The 22,848-nt window shown below is 44.3% G+C and overlaps 1 protein-coding gene across 7 annotated transcripts in view; it reads right to left on the bottom strand.

The window, feature by feature from the left end:
* Positions 1-22,848, bottom strand: part of GRM5 (glutamate metabotropic receptor 5) — a 634,815-nt gene that overhangs the window by 417,964 nt on the left and 194,003 nt on the right. The window lies entirely within an intron of this gene.

The following is a 22,848-nucleotide window of genomic DNA, read 5'->3' as shown; positions in this document are numbered from 1 at the left end:
ATTCCAGTGGGGACGAATTGATAATCTGTGAGGAGGGGGATGTACACGGTGATATATCGGAGGATAATGATGAGGTGGACATCTTGCCTCTGTAGAGCCAGTTTGTGCAAGGAGAGATTAATTGCTTCTTTTTTGGTGGGGGTCCAAACCAACCCGTCATTTCAGTCACAGTCGTGTGGCAGACCCTGTCACTGAAATGATGGGTTGGTTAAAGTGTGCATGTCCTGTTTATACAACATAAGGGTGGGTGGGAGGGCCCAAGGACAATTCCATCTTGCACCTCTTTTTTCTTTAATTTTTCTTTGCGTCATGTGCTGTTTGGGGAGTATTTTTTTGAAGGGCCATCCTGCGTGACACTGCAGTGCCACTCCTAGATGGGCCAGGTGTTTGTGTCGGCCACTAGGGTCGCTTAGCTTACTCACACAGCTACCTCATTGCGCCTCTTTTTTTTCTTCTTTGCGTCATGTGCTGTTTGGGGAGTGTTTTTTGGAAGGGCCATCCTGCGTGACACTGCAGTGCCACTCCTAGATGGGCCAGGTGTTTGTGTCGGCCACTTGGGTCGTTGAGCTTAGTCACACAGCTACCTCATTGCGCCTCTTTTTTTCTTTGCGTCATGTGCTGTTTGGGGAGTGTTTTTTGGAAGGGCCATCCTGCGTGACACTGCAGTGCCACTCCTAGATGGGCCATGTGTTTGTGTCGGCCACTTGGGTCGCTTAGCTTAGTCATCCAGCGACCTCGGTGCAAATTTTAGGACTAAAAATAATATTGTGAGGTGTGAGGTGTTCAGAATAGACTGAAAATGAGTGGAAATTATGGTTTTTGAGGTTAATAATACTTTGGGATCAAAATGGCCCCCAAATTCTATGATTTAAGCTGTTTTTTAGGGTTTTTTGAAAAAAACACCCGAATCCAAAACACACCCGAATCCGACAAAAAAAATTCGGTGAGGTTTTGCCAAAACGCGTTCGAACCCAAAACACGGCCGCGGAACCGAACCCAAAACCAAAACACAAAACCCGAAAAATTTCAAGTGCACATCCCTAGTTCGGATCCCGAGGATCCGAACCCGCTCATCACTAGTTATTAGTAAGGTCACAGACGCAGCTGCAGTAAAAGATGCAAGAAAGGCGGCTACTGTGTTCAACTCAGAATCAGACCTTATGAGGAGGAATCCCGCCCCCTCACCAGACTCCACCCCCTCAACAGAGCCCGCCCCATTAAGGCTGCTTCAATAAATTTCATGCGCTGGTTTTCCATCCCAATCTGCCCCTGTACAGAGGCTTACTGTATTTATTCCCCAGAATACAGCAGAAACATTGTGCAAACTATCTTATTATTGTTTAGTGTTCCTTTTAAAGGAGATTAGTACTGTATGTGTACAGTAGGTTTCATTTATGAATTATATTATTATTATTATTATTATTATTCCAACAATAGGTTTACATGAAGTAAAGTGTCTTTAAAGCTTATTCAATTACAGAAAGTTATTACATCATACACTATCTACAGTATTAGCCGTTATGAAAATAATTAGCCATCCACTTTACCTGCTAATGAGAATTTTCCAGAGAGAAACACATGGATTAATTAAATACATTTCAAACTGTCATTTAAAAAGAGAAAGGCTCACACACCGTCGGGGATTAATGTAGCCTTCTTTTCCTCTCTTTTTCATCTGCGCCAACACATTTGAAAGCTCAGACACCATGAAGCCAAATGCACCTAAGTGAGGTTTAAAGGTTTTTGTTATTTTATCCACGTTATCAGTCGCCTTCAGCTTTAACCTCTAGAGACAAAACTGCTATCAATTCTAACTTGAAAAGGAAAGATGCATGGAGCAGATTGCCTCCTGCCAACACAGTGGCTTAGGGGAGATAGAAAAATGTTTGGACTATTTAAAGTCTAAAGTTGTCCTCAATTTATTCTATGAGTTTCTACTGAAGTTTATTTCTCTTTGTGGCTTTTATTGTAAAGTGTGGGTTCCATTTGCATTCCCTTGTCATTAGTCTCCACTCTGGACAAGGTCCTTTCCTTAAGGAGTTGTTGTTGTTTTTTTATGTAAAAGTCATGATTTCATTAAAGGGACACTATGATATGTTTCATTAAATATATTATAATTATAGATGAGCGGGTTTGGTTCCTTGAGATCCGAACCCCCCTGAACTTCACCTATTTTACACGGTTCCAGGCAGCCTCGGATCTTCCCGCCTTGCTCGGTTAACACGAACGCGCCCGAACGTCATCATCCCGCTGTCGTATTCTCGGGAGATTCGTATTGCATATAAAGAGCTGCGCGTTGCCACCATTTTCACTCGTGCATTGAAGATGATAGCGAGAGGACGTGGCTGCGTTCTCTCAGTTTCTGTGTTCAGTGTGCTGCAAATATCTGTGCTCAGTGTGCTGCAAATATCTGTCCTCAGTGTGCTGCAAATATATACGTTTTCTGCCTGAAACCGCTTCATATCTGTGCTGCATTGTAGTTGTGCGCAGTATATAGTAGGAGGACAGTGCAGAATTTTGCTGACCACCAGTATATATATAGCAGTACGGTACAGTAGTCCATTGCTCTACCTCTGTGTCGTCAAGTATACTGTCCATATCTGTGCTGCATTGTAGTTGTGCACAGTTCATAGTAGGAGGACAGTGCAGAATTTTGCTGACCACCAGTATATATATATATATAAAAGTACGGTACAGTAGTCCATTGCTCTACCTCTGTGTCGTCAAGTATACTATCCATATCTGTGCTGCAGTGTAGTTGTGTGCAGTATATATTAGAAGGACAGTGCAGAATTTTGCTGACCACCAGTATATATATAGCAGTACGGTACAGTAGTCCATTGCTCTACCTCTGTGTCGTCAAGTATACTGTCCATATCTGTGCTGCATTGTAGTTGTGCGCAGTACATAGTAGGAGGACAGTGCAGAATTTTGCTGACCACCAGTATATATATATATATATATATATATATATATAGCAGTACGGTACAGTAGTCCATTGCTCTACCTCTGTGTCGTCAAGTATACTATCCATATCTGTGCTGCATTGTAGTTGTGCGCAGTATATAGTAAGAGGACAGTGCAGAATTTTGCTGACCACCAGTATATATATAGCAGTACGGTACAGTAGTCCATTGCTCTACCTCTGTGTCGTCAAGTATACTATCCATATCTGTGCTGCATTGTAGTTGTGCGCAGTATATAGTAGGAGGACAGTGCAGAATTTTGCTGACCACCAGTATATATATAGCAGTACGGTACAGTAGTCCATTGCTCTACCTCTGTGTCGTCAATGTACTATCCATATCTGTGCTGCATTGTAGTTGTGCGCAGTACATAGTAGGAGGACAGTGCAGAATTGTGCTGACCACCAGTATATATATAGCAGTACGGTACAGTAGTCCATTGCTCTACCTCTGTGTCGTCAAGTATACTATCCATATCTGTGCTGCATTGTAGTTGTGCGCAGTATATAGTAGGAGGACAGTGCAGAATTTTGCTGACCACCAGTATATATATAGCAGTACGGTACAGTAGTCCATTGCTCTACCTCTGTGTCGTCAAGTATACTGTCCATATCTGTGCTGCATTGTAGTTGTGCGCAGTACATAGTAGGAGGACAGTGCAGAATTTTGCTGACCACCAGTATATATATATATAGCAGTACGGTACAGTAGTCCATTGCTCTACCTCTGTGTCGTCAAGTATACTATCCATATCTGTGCTGCAGTGTAGTTGTGTGCAGTATATATTAGGAGGACAGTGCAGAATTTTGCTGACCACCAGTATATATATAGCAGTACGGTACAGTAGTCCATTGCTCTACCTCTGTATCGTTAAGTATACTATCCATATCTGTGCTGCATTGTAGTTGTGCGCAGTACATAGAAGGAGGACAGTGCAGTATTTTGCTGACCACCAGTATATATATAGCAGTATGGTACAGTAGTCCATTGCTCTACCTCTGTGTCGTCAAGTATACTATCCATATCTGTGCTGCATTGTAGTTGTGCGCAGTATATAGTAGGAGGACAGTGCAGAATTTTGCTGATCACCAGTATATATATAGCAGTACAGTACAGTAGTCCATTGCTCTACCTCTGTGTCGTCAAGTATACTATCCATATCTGTGCTGCATTGTAGTTGTGCGCAGTATATAGTAGGAGGACAGTGCAGAATTTTGCTGACCACCAGTATATATATATATTTAGCAGTACGGTACAGTAGTCCATTGCTCTACCTCTGTGTCGTCAAGTATACTATCCATATCTGTGCTGCATTGTAGTTGTGCGCAGTATATAGGAGGAGGACAGTGCAGAATTTTGCTGACCACCAGTATATATATAGCAGTACGGTACAGTAATCCATTGCTCTACCTCTGTGTCGTCAAGTATACTATCCATATCTGTGCTGCATTGTAGTTGTGCGCAGTATATAGTAGGACAGTGCAGAATTTTGCTGACCACCAGTATATATATAGCAGTACGGTACAGTAGTCCATAGCTCTACCTCTGTGTCATCAAGTATACTATCCATATCTGTGCTGAATTGTAGTTGTGCGCAGTATATAGTAGGAGGACAGTGCAGAATTTTGCTGACCACCAGTATATATATAGCAGTACGGTACAGTAGTCCATTGCTCTACCTCTGTGTCGTCAAGTATACTGTCCATATCTGTGCTGCATTGTAGTTGTGCGCAGTACATAGTAGGAGGACAGTGCAGAATTTTTCTGACCACCAGTATATATATATATATAGCAGTACGGTACAGTAGTCCATTGCTCTACCTCTGTGTCGTCAAGTATACTATCCATATCTGTGCTGCAGTGTAGTTGTGTGCAGTATATATTAGAAGGACAGTGCAGAATTTTGCTGACCACCAGTATATATATAGCAGTACGGTACAGTAGTCCATTGCTCTACCTCTGTATCGTTAAGTATACTATCCATATCTGTGCTGCATTGTAGTTGTGCACAGTATATAGTAGGAGGACAGTGCAGAATTTTGCTGACCACCAGTATATATATATAGCAGTATGGTACAGTAGTCCATTGCTCTACCTCTGTGTCGTCAAGTATACTATTCATATCTGTGCTGCATTGTAGTTGTGCGCAGTACATAGAAGGAGGACAGTGCAGTATTTTGCTGACCACCAGTATATATATAGCAGTATGGTACAGTAGTCCATTGCTCTACCTCTGTGTCGTCAAGTATACTATCCATATCTGTGCTGCATTGTAGTTGTGCGCAGTATATAGTAGGAGGACAGTGCAGAATTTTGCTGACCACCAGTTTATATATATATAGCAGTACAGTACAGTAGTCCATTGCTCTACCTCTGTGTCGTCAAGTATACTATCCATATCTGTGCTGCATTGTAGTTGTGCGCAGTATATAGTAGGAGGACAGTGCAGAATTTTGCTGACCACCAGTATATATATATATTTAGCAGTACGGTACAGTAGTCCATTGCTCTACCTCTGTGTCGTCAAGTATACTATCCATATCTGTGCTGCATTGTAGTTGTGCGCAGTATATAGGAGGAGGACAGTGCAGAATTTTGCTAACCACCAGTATATATATAGCAGTACGGTACAGTAGTCCATTGCTCTACCTCTGTGTCGTCAAGTATACTATCCATATCTGTGCTGCATTGTAGTTGTGCGCAGTATATAGTAGGACAGTGCAGAATTTTGCTGACCACCAGTATATATATAGCAGTACGGTACAGTAGTCCATTGCTCTACCTCTGTGTCATCAAGTATACTATCCATATCTGTGCTGAATTGTAGTTGTGCGCAGTATATAGTAGGAGGACAGTGCAGAATTTTGCTGACCACCAGTATATATATAGCAGTACGGTACAGTAGTCCATTGCTCTACCTCTGTGTCGTCAAGTATACTATCCATATCTGTGCTGCACTGTAGTTGTGCGCAGTACATAGTAGGAGGACAGTGCAGAATTGTGCTGACCACCAGTATATATATAGCAGTACGGTACAGTAGTCCATTGCTCTACCTCTGTGTCGTCAAGTATACTATCCATATCTGTGCTGCATTGTAGTTGTGCGCAGTATATAGTAGGAGGACAGTGCAGAATTTTGCTGACCACCAGTATATATATAGCAGTACGGTACAGTAGTCCATTGCTCTACCTCTGTGTCGTCAAGTATACTGTCCATATCTGTGCTGCATTGTAGTTGTGCGCAGTACATAGTAGGAGGACAGTGCAGAATTTTGCTGACCACCAGTATATATATATATAGCAGTACGGTACAGTAGTCCATTGCTCTTCCTCTGTGTCGTCAAGTATACTATCCATATCTGTGCTGCAGTGTAGTTGTGTGCAGTATATAGTAGGAGGACAGTGCAGAATTTTGCTGACCACCAGTATATATATAGCAGTACAGTACAGTAGTCCATTGCTCTACCTCTGTGTCGTCAAGTATACTATCCATATCTGTGCTGCATTGTAGTTGTGCGCAGTATATAGTAGGAGGACAGTGCAGAATTTTGCTGACCACCAGTATATATATATATTTAGCAGTACGGTACAGTAGTCCATTGCTCTACCTCTGTGTCGTCAAGTATACTATCCATATCTGTGCTGCATTGTAGTTGTGCGCAGTATATAGGAGGAGGACAGTGCAGAATTTTGCTAACCACCAGTATATATATAGCAGTACGGTACAGTAGTCCATTGCTCTACCTCTGTGTCGTCAAGTATACTATCCATATCTGTGCTGCATTGTAGTTGTGCGCAGTATATAGTAGGACAGTGCAGAATTTTGCTGACCACCAGTATATATATAGCAGTACGGTACAGTAGTCCATTGCTCTACCTCTGTGTCATCAAGTATACTATCCATATCTGTGCTGAATTGTAGTTGTGCGCAGTATATAGTAGGAGGACAGTGCAGAATTTTGCTGACCACCAGTATATATATAGCAGTACGGTACAGTAGTCCATTGCTCTACCTCTGTGTCGTCAAGTATACTATCCATATCTGTGCTGCATTGTAGTTGTGCGCAGTACATAGTAGGAGGACAGTGCAGAATTGTGCTGACCACCAGTATATATATAGCAGTACGGTACAGTAGTCCATTGCTCTACCTCTGTGTCGTCAAGTATACTATCCATATCTGTGCTGCATTGTAGTTGTGCGCAGTATATAGTAGGAGGACAGTGCAGAATTTTGCTGACCACCAGTATATATATAGCAGTACGGTACAGTAGTCCATTGCTCTACCTCTGTGTCGTCAAGTATACTGTCCATATCTGTGCTGCATTGTAGTTGTGCGCAGTACATAGTAGGAGGACAGTGCAGAATTTTGCTGACCACCAGTATATATATATATAGCAGTACGGTTAAGTAGTCCATTGCTCTACCTCTGTGTCGTCAAGTATACTATCCATATCTGTGCTGCAGTGTAGTTGTGTGCAGTATATATTAGGAGGACAGTGCAGAATTTTGCTGACCACCAGTATATATATAGCAGTACGGTACAGTAGTCCAATGCTCTACCTCTGTATCGTTAAGTATACTATCCATATCTGTGCTGCATTGTAGTTGTGCACAGTATATAGTAGGAGGACAGTGCAGAATTTTGCTGACCACCAGTATATATATATAGCAGTATGGTACAGTAGTCCATTGCTCTACCTCTGTGTCGTCAAGTATACTATTCATATCTGTGCTGCATTGTAGTTGTGCGCAGTACATAGAAGGAGGACAGTGCAGTATTTTGCTGACCACCAGTATATATATAGCAGTATGGTACAGTAGTCCATTGCTCTACCTCTGTGTCGTCAAGTATACTATCCATATCTGTGCTGCATTGTAGTTGTGCGCAGTATATAGTAGGAGGACAGTGCGGAAGTTTGCTGACCACCAGTATATATATAGCAGTACAGTACAGTAGTCCATTGCTCTACCTCTGTGTCGTCAAGTATACTATCCATATCTGTGCTGCATTGTAGTTGTGCGCAGTATATAGTAGGACAGTGCAGAATTTTGCTGACCACCAGTATATATATAGCAGTACGGTACAGTAGTCCATTGCTCTACCTCTGTGTCGTCAAGTATACTATCCATATCTGTGCTGCATTGTAGTTGTGCACAGTATATAGTAGGAGGACAGTGCAGAATTTTGCTGACCACCAGTATATATATATAGCAGTATGGTACAGTAGTCCATTGCTCTACCTCTGTGTTGTCAAGTATACTATTCATATCTGTGCTGCATTGTAGTTGTGCGCAGTACATAGAAGGAGGACAGTGCAGTATTTTGCTGACCACCAGTATATATATAGCAGTATGGTACAGTAGTCCATTGCTCTACCTCTGTGTCGTCAAGTATACTATCCATATCTGTGCTGCATTGTAGTTGTGCGCAGTATATAGTAGGAGGACAGTGCGGAATTTTGCTGACCACCAGTATATATATAGCAGTACAGTACAGTAGTCCATTGCTCTACCTCTGTGTCGTCAAGTATACTATCCATATCTGTGCTGCATTGTAGTTGTGCGCAGTATATAGTAGGAGGACAGTGCAGAATTTTGCTGACCACCAGTATATATATATATATTTAGCAGTACGGTACAGTAGTCCATTGCTCTACCTCTGTGTCGTCAAGTATACTATCCATATCTGTGCTGCATTGTAGTTGTGCGCAGTATATAGGAGGAGGACAGTGCAGAATTTTGCTGACCACCAGTATATATATAGCAGTACGGTACAGTAGTCCATTGCTCTACCTCTGTGTCGTCAAGTATACTATCCATATCTGTGCTGCATTGTAGTTGTGCGCAGTATATAGTAGGACAGTGCAGAATTTTGCTGACCACCAGTATATATATAGCAGTACGGTACAGTAGTCCATTGCTCTACCTCTGTGTCATCAAGTATACTATCCATATCTGTGCTGCATTGTAGTTGTGCGCAGTATATAGTAGGAGGACAGTGCAGAATTTTGCTGACCACCAGTATATATATATATAGCAGTACGGTACAGTAGTCCATTGCTCTACCTCTGTGTCGTCAAGTATACTATCAATATCTGTGCTGCATTGTAGTTGTGCGCAGTATATAGTAGGAGGACAGTGCAGAATTTTGCTGACCACCAGTATATATATAGCAGTACGGTACAGTAGTCCATTGCTCTACCTCTGTGTCGTCAAGTATACTATCCATATCTGTGCTGCATTGTAGTTGTGCGCAGTATATAGTAGGAGGACAGTGCAGAATTTTGCTGACCACCAGTATATATATATATATATATATATATATATATATATAGAAAAGATGTCGCGCAATCTCACACAGAGTCTTTGAAATATAGGCCCTCATTCCGAGTTGATCGCTCGCAAGGCGATTTTAGCAGAGTTACACACGCTAAGCCGCCGCCTACTGGGAGTGAATCTTAGCTTCTTAAAATTGCGACCGATGTATTCGCAATATTGCGATTACAAACTACTTAGCAGTTTCAGAGTAGCTTCAGACTTACTCGGCATCTGCGATCAGTTCAGTGCTTGTCGTTCCTGGTTTGACGTCACAAACACACCCAGCGTTCGCCCAGACACTCCCCCGTTTCTCCAGCCACTCCTGCGTTTTTTCCGGAAACGGTAGCGTTTTTAACCACACGCCCCTGAAACGCCGTGTTTCCGCCCAGTAACACCCATTTCCTGTCAATCACATTACGATCGCCGGAGCGAAGAAAAAGCCGTGAGTAAAAATACTTTCTTCATTGTAAAATTACTTGGCGCAGTCGCAGTGCGAATATTGCGCATGCGTACTAAGCGGAATTTCACTGCGATGCGATGAAATATACCGAACGAACGACTCGGAATGAGGGCCATATATCAGTCCAAATGTACTTTTGCAGCAGTCCTCCTCTAGGAGTAAACCCGTACTCCTCAGCACATGTGAAAAAAAGAAATAATGGAGGGCGCAATGGTGAGTATAGAATTACAAGTTTTTACTGGCATCAGTATCACTCACGTACATTTAAAATAAAAGTTAACCAGCGTGATGTAGATCATCAGTGGAGACTCCGGAAAACCGCACCAACGAACCCCGTCACTCACAGGATAACAGCAGCCGCTAAATCCTTCTAGCCGCACGGACTTGAATAACGGACCTCACGCGCTGACACTTCAGACAATGGATCCTTGAACCTCGTCCTGCTGGCCACGCAGGACGAGGTTCAAGGATCCGTTGTCTGAAGTGTCAGCGCGTGTGGTCCGTTATTCAAGTCCGTGCGGCTAGAAGGATTTAGCGGCTGCTGTTATCCTGTGAGTGACGGGGTTCGTTGGTGCGGTTTTCCGGAGGCTCCACTGATGATCTACATCGCGCTGGTTAACTTTTATTTTAAATGTACGTGAGTGATACTGATGCCAGTAAAAACTTGTAATTCTATACTCACCATTGCGCCCTCCATTATTATTTTTTTTCACATATATATTGTGACAAGAACACTGGGATAGTGTTTGAGGGCAGGTATATTTGTCCCAGGTTCTTGTCTTACATGTTTTAGAAAATGTTAACTTCTAGGAAAAATGCTTTTTGTTTTGTCTGAACCTTTTCAGTTTGCTGTAAAAGCTGGGAAAAGGCTCTGAGAGAGAGATAAGGCGAGTTCTAGACATTGGGCCCAGTTCGGGTCTTTGGCCTCACAGAGGGCTAATCAGGGTTTCAGCTGTGTAAGAGTGATATAGTGCTTCTAACCTGATTAGTATGGGCAGACTGCCTGGGAAGGCTGCAGGATCTGTGTGTGAGAGACACGCTTTCTGATGCAAGTAAGCTATACAGTATGTACTGAAGAACTCTGTGTTTTGTTTAGTGACAGTTAGGAACATCTTATGTTTAGTTAGTGCCGGACAGGCAAGGTATTTTTATTTTGGGGTTTGTTTTATTTTCTGTTTCAATAAAACTGGCCGGGGTCAGTTGTACCAGAAACTGGACTTGTGTTGTTCCTCAGCTGCTGCGGGCTGCCATATTCCCCAGGAAAAGGCACCTTGCACCCCTACAGTGTTACAACTTGGTGGAGAATGCGAGCAGGCCGTTCTGCGCATAAGTGAAAGCAGCAGCTTTGTGAGGCCTGCAGAAAACGGTGGTTTATGCAGATACAGCCCAGTGTGAAGTTACTGAGACTCACCCCTGAGGGTTTGATATATGTCCTGGGTGAAAGCAGCTGCAAAGCCGCCTGAAAAATCTGTTGACATGGAGGATCTGCTTAAAGCCTTGCTGCAAGCTACAGCGGCTCAGCAGGAGGCCAACCGACAGCAGCAGGTGGCAATGGAGGAAAATTGGAGACTACAGCAGGTGGCAATGGAGGAAAATAAGAGACAACAGCAGGCAGTTGTTGATGAACTTTACAGGCAACAGCGTCAGGATAGAGAGGCCTTAACAGAAGTGGTGCAGAGACTTGCAGCTCGGGTTGGAGATGTGGCCGTCAGTGCTCCAACCAGCTCTAGTTCTATACGAGCCAGTCACTTCCTGCAGAAAATGACAGAGGCTGATGATGTGGAGGCCTATCTGACCACGTTTGAAAGGACTGCCGAGCGTGAGAACTGGCCGAAAGCACAGTGGGCCAGTCTGCTGGCACCTTTCCTGTCAGGTGAGCCCCAAAAAGCTTACTTTGATTTAAGCCCTGCTGAGGCTCGGGACTATGATAAACTAAAGACTGAGATCCTGACCCGCCTGGGAGTCACGCTGTCAGTACGAGCACAACGGGTGCACCGTTGGCTGTACGCCATGGAGAAGCCTCCGCGCTCCCAGATGCACGACCTTATTCAGCTAACAAAAAAATGGCTGCAGCCAGAGACATTAACTGGTCCCCAGATGGTGGAAAGAGTCGTCATGGACCGCTACTTGAGATCTTTGCCCATGGTCCTGCGCAAGTGGGTGAGCCATGGAAACCCGGGTACTGCTGACCAATTAGTGGACATGGTAGAGAGGTATTTGGCAGCAGAGGAACTACTGATGACCACCCAGCAACCCATAGGTCCTCGACAGCGCCCTTCAGTAAAGACTGGTAAGACTGTTCCGTGGGAAAACGTTGCTGGGCGGTTAAGAGAACGCAAGGCTGGAGAGACTGTAAACACTGGCCCTGGAAACAGGCCAATGGGGCTAGAACGGTCTATGCTGCCCAAATGGGTTGATAATCGTGTGGTTAAATGTTTTAGGTGTGGTATGCCAGGTCATGTTATTGCCAATTGCCCAGTCACGCAAGAACCCATGCAATGTGATGCTGCCTTTGAATGTCGCAGAATGTCTTTCTTTGCTAGGTTAGCCTGTACTGTGGTACCTTCACCTGAGCTGGAAAAACAAATGTGTGATGTGTTCTTAGAAGGTAACCGGGTAGAGGCCTTGCTAGATTCAGGAAGTTTAGTTACCCTCGTGAAAGCTGGGTTAGTGAACCCCTTAAAGGTCCAGCAAATACCTATTGGGGTAACTTGCATACACGGGGATACCCAATATTATGCCACTGCTGAGGTGAATATAGAAACTTGTTGTGGGTCAGCAAGGGTTAAAGTGGGACTGGTCCCTACCTTGGTGCATGAGGCCATAATAGGGAGGGATTTTCCTCATTTTTGGAAACTGTGGGAATCACGGTTATCAACAGATGTGAGAAGTAAAAGCCCAGTTGATAATACCGGTGATTTTATGGATGTACGTGGGTCTTCGGAACTTTCTGTCCCTTTGCCTTTTGCTAGTTTGGCTGGGGAAGTGACAGATGGGGAGTCCAGTGAGGACCCTCTTGCCGGGAACAGAGACATAGTAGTTAGAACTGAAAGCGTGCCTGACCTGGAGGTAAAGAAGGATCTGTTTGCGTCTGAACAGTTAAAGGATCCTACCTTAATAAAGGCTAGAGAGAATGTTAAGATTGTTAATGGGGAACCTGTGGTACCAGGTGACAGGGTTACGTATCCCCACATGGCCATCTGTAATGAGCTCTTGTACCACATTGTCAAAAGGGGTGAGGATGTGGTGGAACAGCTGGTAGTTCCCCAGCCTTATCGGAGAACGGTACTAGATTTAGCTCATAGTCACGTTACCGCAGGACATTTAGGGGCAGAAAAAACCACTGAAAGAGTTTTACAAAGGTTCTTTTGGCCAGGGGTTTATAAAGAAGTGTCTGAATATTGTTCTTCCTGTCCTGAATGCCAGTATCATGCCCCTAGACCCCATTTCAGGAGCCCACTAGTTCCCATGCCTATTATAGAGGTCCCGTTTGACAGAATAGCCATGGATCTCGTGGGGCCCTTGTTAAAGTCTGCTCGGGGCCATCAGTATATCCTGGTAATTATGGACTATGCCACTCGATATCCTGAGGCTGTCCCTTTACGCACTATCACAACCAAGGCGATAGCTAGGGAGCTGGTGCAGGTATTTAGTAGAGTGGGAATACCAAAAGAAATTTTGACTGACCAAGGTACTCCATTTATGTCAAGGATCATGAAAGAATTGTGCAAGTTATTTAAGGTCACTCACCTCAGGACGTCCATCTACCATCCCCAAACTGACGGGTTGGTGGAAAGGTTTAATAAAACATTAAAAAGTATGTTAAAAAAGGTTGTTGAGAGAGATGGGAAAAACTGGGATTGTTTGTTGCCCTACTTGTTAATGGCCATCAGAGAAGTCCCTCAGTCCTCTACGGGGTTTTCTCCATTTGATTTGTTGTATGGTAGACACCCCAGAGGGCTGTTGGATATTGCCAAAGAGACGTGGGAAGGACAGCCCACTCCTTATAGAAGCGTTATTGAGCATGTAACACAAATGCAGGATAGGATTGCAGCCGTGGTACCTGTTGTCAGAGAGCACATGGAACAGGCCCAAAGTGCTCAACAGAGGGTCTATAACCGGAGTGCCAAGATACGGGAATTTGCTCCTGGAGATAGAGTTCTTGTTTTGGTACCCACTGTGGAAAGCAAATTCCTAGCTAAATGGCAGGGTCCATTTGAGATTAGGGAAAAAGTGAATGAGGTTAATTACAAAGTATACCAGCCGGGAAAGAGAAAACCTGAACAGATCTACCATGTTAACTTAATCAAACCCTGGAAAGATAGGTTGTCTCTGTCAGCGGAGCCTTGCCCTTCGGTGTCTTCACCCCGGTTGCTTCCCGCAGTGAAGGTGTCAGAGACATTATCAGCTGATCAGAACAATCAGGTTAAAGAATTTCTCATCCAAAATAGGGAGGTATTTTCAGAGCTGCCTGGCCGAACGACCATAATAAAACATGACATTGTCACAGAACCAGGGGTCAGGGTTCATTTAAAGCCATATAGGATTCCTGAAGCTCAGCGAGAAGCTATTTCTAAGAAAGTTAAAACCATGTTAGAACTTGGAGTCATAGAGGAGTCTAACAGTGAGTGGTCCAGTCCCATAGTGCTCATCCCGAAGCCCGACGGTAGCATACGCTTCTGTAATGACTTTCGTAAGTTAAATGAGGTGTCCAAGTTTGACGCATACCCCATGCCCCGTGTGGATGAGCTTGTAGAAAGGCTGGGAACAGCCAGGTTTCTCACCACATTGGACCTGACCAAAGGTTACTGGCAAATACCTTTATCTGATAGCGCCAAAGAAAAAACAGCCTTTTCGGTTCCGGAGGGGCTGTACCAGTATAAGATGTTACCCTTTGGGTTGCATGGGGCTCCAGCAACCTTTCAACGGGCGATGGATAAAATTTTGAGGCCCCATAGAAAATATGCAGCTGCCTATTTGGATGATGTGGTAATTCACAGTACAGACTGGGGGTCCCATTTGGTTAAAGTACAAGCAGTACTGGACTCAATCAGAGAGGCAGGGTTAACTGCTAACCCAAAGAAGTGCTGCCTCGCAATGGAGGAGGTCAAATACTTGGGCTTCACCATAGGCAGAGGTCTGATTAGGCCCCAATTGAATAAAGTTGATGCTATTCAAAACTGGCCTCGTCCAGTGAATAAAAAACAGGTAAGGGCTTTTTTGGGAATTACTGGGTACTATAGACGGTTTATTCCTAATTTTGCGACCACAGCGGTGCCGTTGTCAGACCTTACCAAAGGGAAGCAGTCAAATGTGGTGAAATGGAACCCTGATGCAGAAAAGGCGTTCCAAGCATTAAAAGTGGCTTTGTGTTCACAACCGGTGTTGATAACACCAGATTTTTCAAAAGAATTTGTGGTACAGACAGATGCCTCAGAGGTAGGGATAGGTGCTGTGCTGTCCCAAACCAGAGATGGGGACGAACACCCTATCATTTATTTGAGTAGGAAACTCAATGAGCATGAAAAAAGGTATGCCATTGTGGAAAAGGAGGCTTTGGCCATTAAGTGGGCACTAGATGCCTTGAGATATTACCTCTTGGGTAGACAATTCAGACTAGTGACAGACCATGCCCCTTTAAAATGGATGTATGTAAATAGAGGCAAGAATGCTCGTGTAACTAGATGGTTTCTAGCGTTGCAGGACTTTAAGTTTACTGTCGAACATAGACCGGGAACACAATTGGCCAACGCAGATGCATTGTCTCGCATCTTCTGTTTGGGGGCTACAAGTGTTCCGGCCCCTAGGTCGAAACAGGGGAGGGGGATATGTGACAAGAACACTGGGATAGTGTTTGAGGGCAGGTATATTTGTCCCAGGTTCTTGTCTTACATGTTTTAGAAAATGTTAACTTCTAGGAAAAATGCTTTTTGTTTTGTCTGAACCTTTTCAGTTTGCTGTAAAAGCTGGGAAAAGGCTCTGAGAGAGAGATAAGGCGAGTTCTAGACATTGGGCCCAGTTCGGGTCTTTGGCCTCACAGAGGGCTAATCAGGGTTTCAGCTGTGTAAGAGTGATATAGTGCTTCTAACCTGATTAGTATGGGCAGACTGCCTGGGAAGGCTGCAGGATCTGTGTGTGAGAGACACGCTTTCTGATGCAAGTAAGCTATACAGTATGTACTGAAGAACTCTGTGTTTTGTTTAGTGACAGTTAGGAACATCTTATGTTTAGTTAGTGCCGGACAGGCAAGGTATTTTTATTTTGGGGTTTGTTTTATTTTCTGTTTCAATAAAACTGGCCGGGGTCAGTTGTACCAGAAACTGGACTTGTGTTGTTCCTCAGCTGCTGCGGGCTGCCATATTCCCCAGGAAAAGGCACCTTGCACCCCTACAGTGTTACAATATATATATATATATATATATATATATATATATAGCAGTACGGTACAGTAGGCCATTTCTATTGATATATTACTGGCATATAATTTCACACATTAAAAGATGGAGAACAAAAATGTGGAGGGTAAAATAGGGAAAGATGAAGATCCACTTCCACCTCGTGCTGAAGCTGCTGCCACTAGTCATGGCCGAGACGATGAAATGCCATCAACGTCGTCTGCCAAGGCCGATGCCCAATGTCATAGTAGAGAGCATGTAAAATCCAAAAAACAAAAGTTCAGGAAAATGACCCAAAAATCTAAATTAAAAGCGTCTGATGAGAAGCGTAAACTTGCCAATATGCCATTTACGACACGGAGTGCAAGGAACGGCTGAGGCCCTGTCCTATGTTCATGGCTAGTGGTTCAGCTTCACATGGGGATTGAAGCACTCATCCTCCCGCTAGAAAAATGAAAAGACTTAAGCTGGCAAAAGCACAGCAAAGCACTGTACGTTCTTCTAAAACACAAATCCCCAAGGAGAGTCCAATTGTGTTGGTTGCGATGCCTGACCTTCCCAACACTGGACGGGAAGAGGTGGCGCCTTCCACCATTTGCACGCCCCCTGCAAGTGCTGGAAGGAGCACCCGCAGTCCAGTTCCTGATAGTCAAATTGAAGATGTCACTGTTGAAGTACACCAGGATGAGGATATGGGTGTTGCTGGCGCTGAGGAGGAAATTGACAAGGAGGATTCTGATGGTGAGGTGGTTTGTTTAAGTCAGGCACCCGGTGAGACACCTGTTGTCCATGGGACGAATATGGCCATTGACATGCCTGGTCAAAATACAAAAAAAATCAGCTCTTCGGTGTGGAATTATTTCAACACAAATGCGGACAACAGGTGTCAAGCCGTGTGTTGCCTTTGTCAAGCTGTAATAAGTAGGGGTAAGGACGTTAACCACCTAGGAACATCCTCCCTTATACGTCACCTGGAGCGCATTCATCAGAAGTCATTGACATGTTCAAAAACTTTGGGTGACAGCGGAAGCAGTCCACTGACAACTTAATCCCTTCCTCTTGTACCCAACTCCTGCAAATCACACCACCAACTCCCTCAGTGTCAATTTCCTCCTTAGACAGGAACGCCAATAGTCCTGCAGGCCATGTCACTGGCAAGTCTGACGAGTCCTCTCCTAACTGGGATTCCTCCGATGGATCCTTGAGTGTAACGCCTACAGCTGCTGGCGCTGCTGTTGTTGCTGCTGGGAGTCGATCGTCATCCCAGAGGGGAAGTCGGAAGACCACTTGTACTACTTCCAGTAAGCAATTGACTGTCCAACAGTCCTTTGCGAGGAAGATGAAATATCACAGCAGTCATCCTGCTGCAAAGCGCATAACTCAGGTCTTGGCAGCTGCGGTGGTGTTAAACGTGTGTCCGGTATCCACCGTTAATTCACAGGGAATTAGAGAATTGATTGAGGTACTGTGTCCCCGGTACCAAATACCATCTAGGTTCCATTTCTCTAGGCAAGCGATACCGAGAATGTACACAGACGTCAGAAAAAGAGTCACCGGTGTCCTAAAAAATGCAGTTGTACCCAATGTCCACTTAACCACGGACATGTGGACAAGTGGAGCATGGCAGACTCAGGACTATAGGACTGTGACAGCCCACTGGGTAGATGTATTGCCTCCCGCAGCAAGAACAGCAGCGGCGGCGCCAGTAGCAGCATCTCGCAAACGCCAACTCGTTCCTAGGCAGGCTACGCTTTGTATCACCGTTTTCCATAAGAGACACACAGCTGACAACCTCTTACGGAAACGGAGGAACATCATCGCAGAATGGCTTACCCCAATTGGACTCTCCTGGGGATTTGTGACATCGGACAACGCCACCAATATTGTGCGTGCATTACATCTGGGAAAATTCCAGCACGTCCCATGTTTTGCACATACATTGAATTTGGTGGTGCAGAATTTTTTTAAAAACGACAGGGGCGTGCAAGAGATGCTGTCGGTGGCCCGAAGAATTGCGGGCCACTTTCGGCATTCAGCCACCGCGTGCCAGCAAACACTCCTGAACCTACCCCGCCATCATCTGAAGTAAGAGGTGGTAACGAGGTGGAATTCAACCCTCTATATGCTTCAGAGGATGGAAGAGCAGCAAAAGGCCATTCAAGCCTATACATCTGCCTACGATATAGGCAAAGGAGGGGGAATGCACCTGACTCAAGTGCAGTGGAGAATGAGTTCAACGTTGTGCAAGGTTCTGCAACCCTTTGAACTTACCACACGTGAAGTCAGTTCAAACACTGCCAGCCTGAGTCAGGTCATTCCCCTCATCAGGCTTTTGCAGAAGAAGCTGGAGAGATTGAAGGAGGAGCTAAAACGGAGCGATTTTGCTAGGCATGTGGGACTTGTGGATGGAGCCTTTAATTCGCTTAACCAGGATTCACGGGTGGTCAATCTGTTGAAATCAGAGCACTACATTTTGGCCACCGTGCTCGATCCTAGGTTTAAAGCCTACGTTGTATCTCTCTTTCCGGCAGACACAAGTCTGCAGAGGTGCAAAGACCTGCTGGTGAGACACTTGTCAAGTCAAGCGGAACATGACCCATCAACAGCTCCTCCTTCACATTCTCCCGCAACTGGGGCTGTGAGAAAAAAGGCTAAGAATTCCAAGCCCACCCGCTGGCAGTGATGCAGCGCAGTCTGGAGCGAGTGCTGACATCTGGTCCGGATTGAAGGACCTGCCAACGATTACTGACATGTCGTCTACTGTCACTGTATATGATTCTGTCACCATTGAAAGAATGGTGGAGGATTATATGAGTGACCGCATCCAAGTAGGCACGTCAGACAATCCATACATATACTGGCAGGAAAAAGAGGCAATTTGCAGGCCCTTGCACAAACTGGCTTTATTTTACCTAAGTTGCCCCCCCCCTCCAGTGTGTACTCAGAAAGAGTGTTTAGCGCAGCCGCTCACCTTGTCAGCAATCGGCGTACGAGGTTACTTCAAGAAAATGTGGAGAAGATGATGTTCATCAAAATGAATTATAATCAATTCCTCCGTGGAGACATTCACCAGCAATTGCCTCGAGAAAGTACACAGGGACCTGAGATGGTGGATTCCAGTGGGGACGAATTAATAATCTGTGAGGAGGGGGATGTACACAGTGAAAGGGGTGAGGAATCGGACGATGAGGAGGTGGACATCTTGCCTCTGTAGAGCCAGTTTGTGCAAGGAGAGACTGATTGCTTCTTTTTTGGTGGGGGCCCAAACCAACCAGTCATTTCAGCCACAGTCGTTTGGCAGACCCTGTCACTGAAATGATGGGTTTGTTAAAGTGTGCATGTCCTGTTTATACAACATAAGGGTGGGTGGGAGGGCCCAAGGACAATTCCATCTTGCACCTCTTTTTTTTTTTTTTATCTCTGCATCATGTGATGTTTGGGGATAAATTTTTTAAATGCCATCCTATCTGACACTGCAGTGCCACTCCTAGATGGGCCAGGTGTTTGTGCCGGCCACTTGGGTCGCTTAGCTTAGCCATCCAGCGACCTTGGTGCACCTCTTTTTTTCTTTGCATCATGTGCTGTTTGGGGACTATTTTTTTAAGTGCCATCCTGTCTGACACTGCAGTGCCACTCCTAGATGGGCCAGGTGTTTGTGCCGGCCACTTGGGTCGCTTAGCTTAGCCATCCAGCGACCTTGGTGCACCTCTTTTTTTCTTTGCATCATGTGCTGTTTGGGGACTATTTTGTTAAGTGCCATCCTGTCTGACACTGCAGTGCCACTCCTAGATGGGCCAGGTATTTGTGCCAGCCACTTGGGTCGCTTAGCTTTGCCATCCAGCGACCTTGGGGCACCTCTTTTTTTCTTTGCTTCATGTGCAGTTTGGGTACTATTTTTTTAAGTGCCATCCTGTCTGACACTGCAGTGCCACTCCTAGATGGGCCAGGTGTTTGTGCCGGCCACTTGGGTCGCTTAGCTTAGCCATCCAGCGACCTTGGTGCACCTCTTTTTTTCTTTGCATCATGTGCTGTTTGGGGACTATTTTTTTAAGTGCCATCCTGTCTGACACTGCAGTGCCACTCCTAGATGGGCCAGGTGTTTGTGTCGGCCACTTGGGTCGCTTAGCTTAGTCATCCAGCGACCTCGGTGCAAATTTTAGGACTAAAAATAATATTGTGAGGTGTTCAGAATAGACTGGAAATGAGTGGAAATTATGGTTATTGAGGTTAATAATACTATGGGATCAAAATGACCCCCAAATTCTATGATTTAAGCTGGTTTTGAGGGTTTTTTTTTTTAAAAAACACCCGAATCCAAAAGACACCCGAATCCAACAAAAAATTTTCAGGGAGGTTTTGCCAAAACGCGTCCGAATCCAAAACACGGCCGCGGAACCGATTCCAAAACCAAAACATAAAACCCGAAAAATGTCCGGGGCACATCTCTAATTATAATAATCAGCTGGAATCTGACATTTTTAAAACAGTGTAAAGTTGCCATAATACATTATTTATACTATGTAGTAGTATATAATGGTTAGATGCAGGTCAGCACATATCCTTTTTCCTTTCTTCGTTGACATTTAGAAGTTTTGCAGTACTTCTTAGTAGTGATGAGCGGGTTCGGATCCTCGGGATCCGAACCCGCTCGAACTTCACCTTTTTTTTCACGGGTCCGAGCGACTCGGATCCTCCCGCCTTGCTCGGTTAACCCGAGCGCACCCGAACGTCATCATCCCGCTGTCGGATTCTCGCGAAATTCGGATTCTATATAAGGAGCCGCACGTCGCCGCCATTTTCACACGTGCATTGAGATTGATAGGGAGAGGACGTGGCTGGCGTCCTCTCCGTTATAGTAGAAAAGACTGAGTGACTTAGTTATAATTGTGGGGAGGATTGGGGACGGGGAGCAGCTGTTAGGGAGTAAAGTGCAGGGTTTTGATTATAATACCACCAGTGAGTTTAATCCGTTGTTTCTCTGCCTGAAAAAAACGCTCCACCATATCTGTGCTCACTCAGTGTGCTGCACTGCTGCATATATCTGTGCTGAGTGCACTGCTCACACTGCCTAATTGTGGGGACTGGGGAGCAGTTATAGCAGGAGTACAGTGCACAGTTTTGCTGACAGTGACCACCAGTCCAGTATACGTTTGTCTGCCTGAAAAACACTCCTGTGGTGGCTTTTTTTTTCTTCATACTAGTTTAGCAGTCTGCTGACAGTGTCCACCAGGTCCGTTATTATTATACAGTATATTATATATATATATATATAGCAGTACGGTAGGCCACGGCTGTACCTACCTCTGTGTCGTCAGTGCACTCGTCGTCCATAAGTAATATAATACTATACTATAGTATCCATCCATCTACATTGTATACCTGTGGTGGCTTTTTTTTTCTTCATACTAGTTTAGCAGTCTGCTGACAGTGTCCACCAGGTCCGTTATTATTATTATACAGTGTATATATATATATATATATATATATATATATATATATATATATATAAAAGAAACAAACAAGGACTGGCACTCCTATAATCCAAAGAGGTGTATAGTGCCCAGGTGCCGGTAAATGGTAATACAGTCAGTGAACGGAAGATACGGCACTCCAAGACTATTACAACATACCCTCAGGCAGCAAAAGACCAAAGCTGACAGCGCAGCATGATGAAGTCAACGTTTCATTTAATAGAATAAATTTCGTCAGGACAGATTCTGTCCTGACGAAATTTATTCTATTAAATGAAACGTTGACTTCATCATGCTGCGCTGTCAGCTTTGGTCTTTTGCTGCCTGAGGGTATGTTGTAATAGTCTTGGAGTGCCGTATCTTCCGTTCACTGACTATATATATATATATATATATATAGCAGTAGGGTAGGCCACGGCTGTACCTACCTCTGTGTCGTCAGTGCACTCGTCGTCCATAAGTAATATAATACTATACTATCCATCCATCTACATTGTATACCTGTGGTGGGTTTTTTTTTCTTCATACTAGTTTAGCAGTCTGCTGACAGTGTCCACCAGGTCCGTTATTATTATACAGTATATTATATATATATATAGCAGTACGGTAGGCCACGGCTGTACCTACCTCTGTGTCGTCAGTGCACTCGTCGTCCATAAGTAATATAATACTACACTATAGTATCCATCCATCTACATTGTATACCTCTGGTGGCTTTTTTTTTCTTCATACTAGTTTAGCAGTCTGCTGACAGTGTCCACCAGGTCCGTTATTATTATTATACAGTATATTATACAGTATATTTTATATATATATATATATATATATATATATATATATATATAGCAGTACGGTAGGCCACGGCGGTACCTACCTCTGTGTCGTCAGTGCACTCGTCGTCCATAAGTAATATAATACTATACTATCCATCCATCTACATTGTATACCTGTGGTGGCTTTTTTTTTCTTCATACTAGTTTAGCAGTCTGCTGACAGTGTCCACCAGGTCCGTTATTATTATACAGTATATTATATATATATATAGCAGTACGGTAGGCCACGGCTGTACCTACCTCTGTGTCGTCAGTGCACTCGTCGTCCATAAGTAATATAATACTATACTATAGTATCCATCCATCTACATTGTATACCTCTGGTGGCTTTTTTTTTCTTCATACTAGTTTAGCAGTCTGCTGACAGTGTCCACCAGGTCCGTTATTATTATTATACAGTATAT

The sequence above is a fragment of the Pseudophryne corroboree genome, chromosome 2 (assembly GCF_028390025.1).
Source record: "Pseudophryne corroboree isolate aPseCor3 chromosome 2, aPseCor3.hap2, whole genome shotgun sequence".
In the NCBI taxonomy this organism is placed as follows: Eukaryota; Metazoa; Chordata; class Amphibia; order Anura; family Myobatrachidae; genus Pseudophryne; species Pseudophryne corroboree.
The sequence above is the reverse complement of the archived record's forward strand: the minus strand, read 5'-3'. Positions and strand labels throughout refer to the sequence as shown.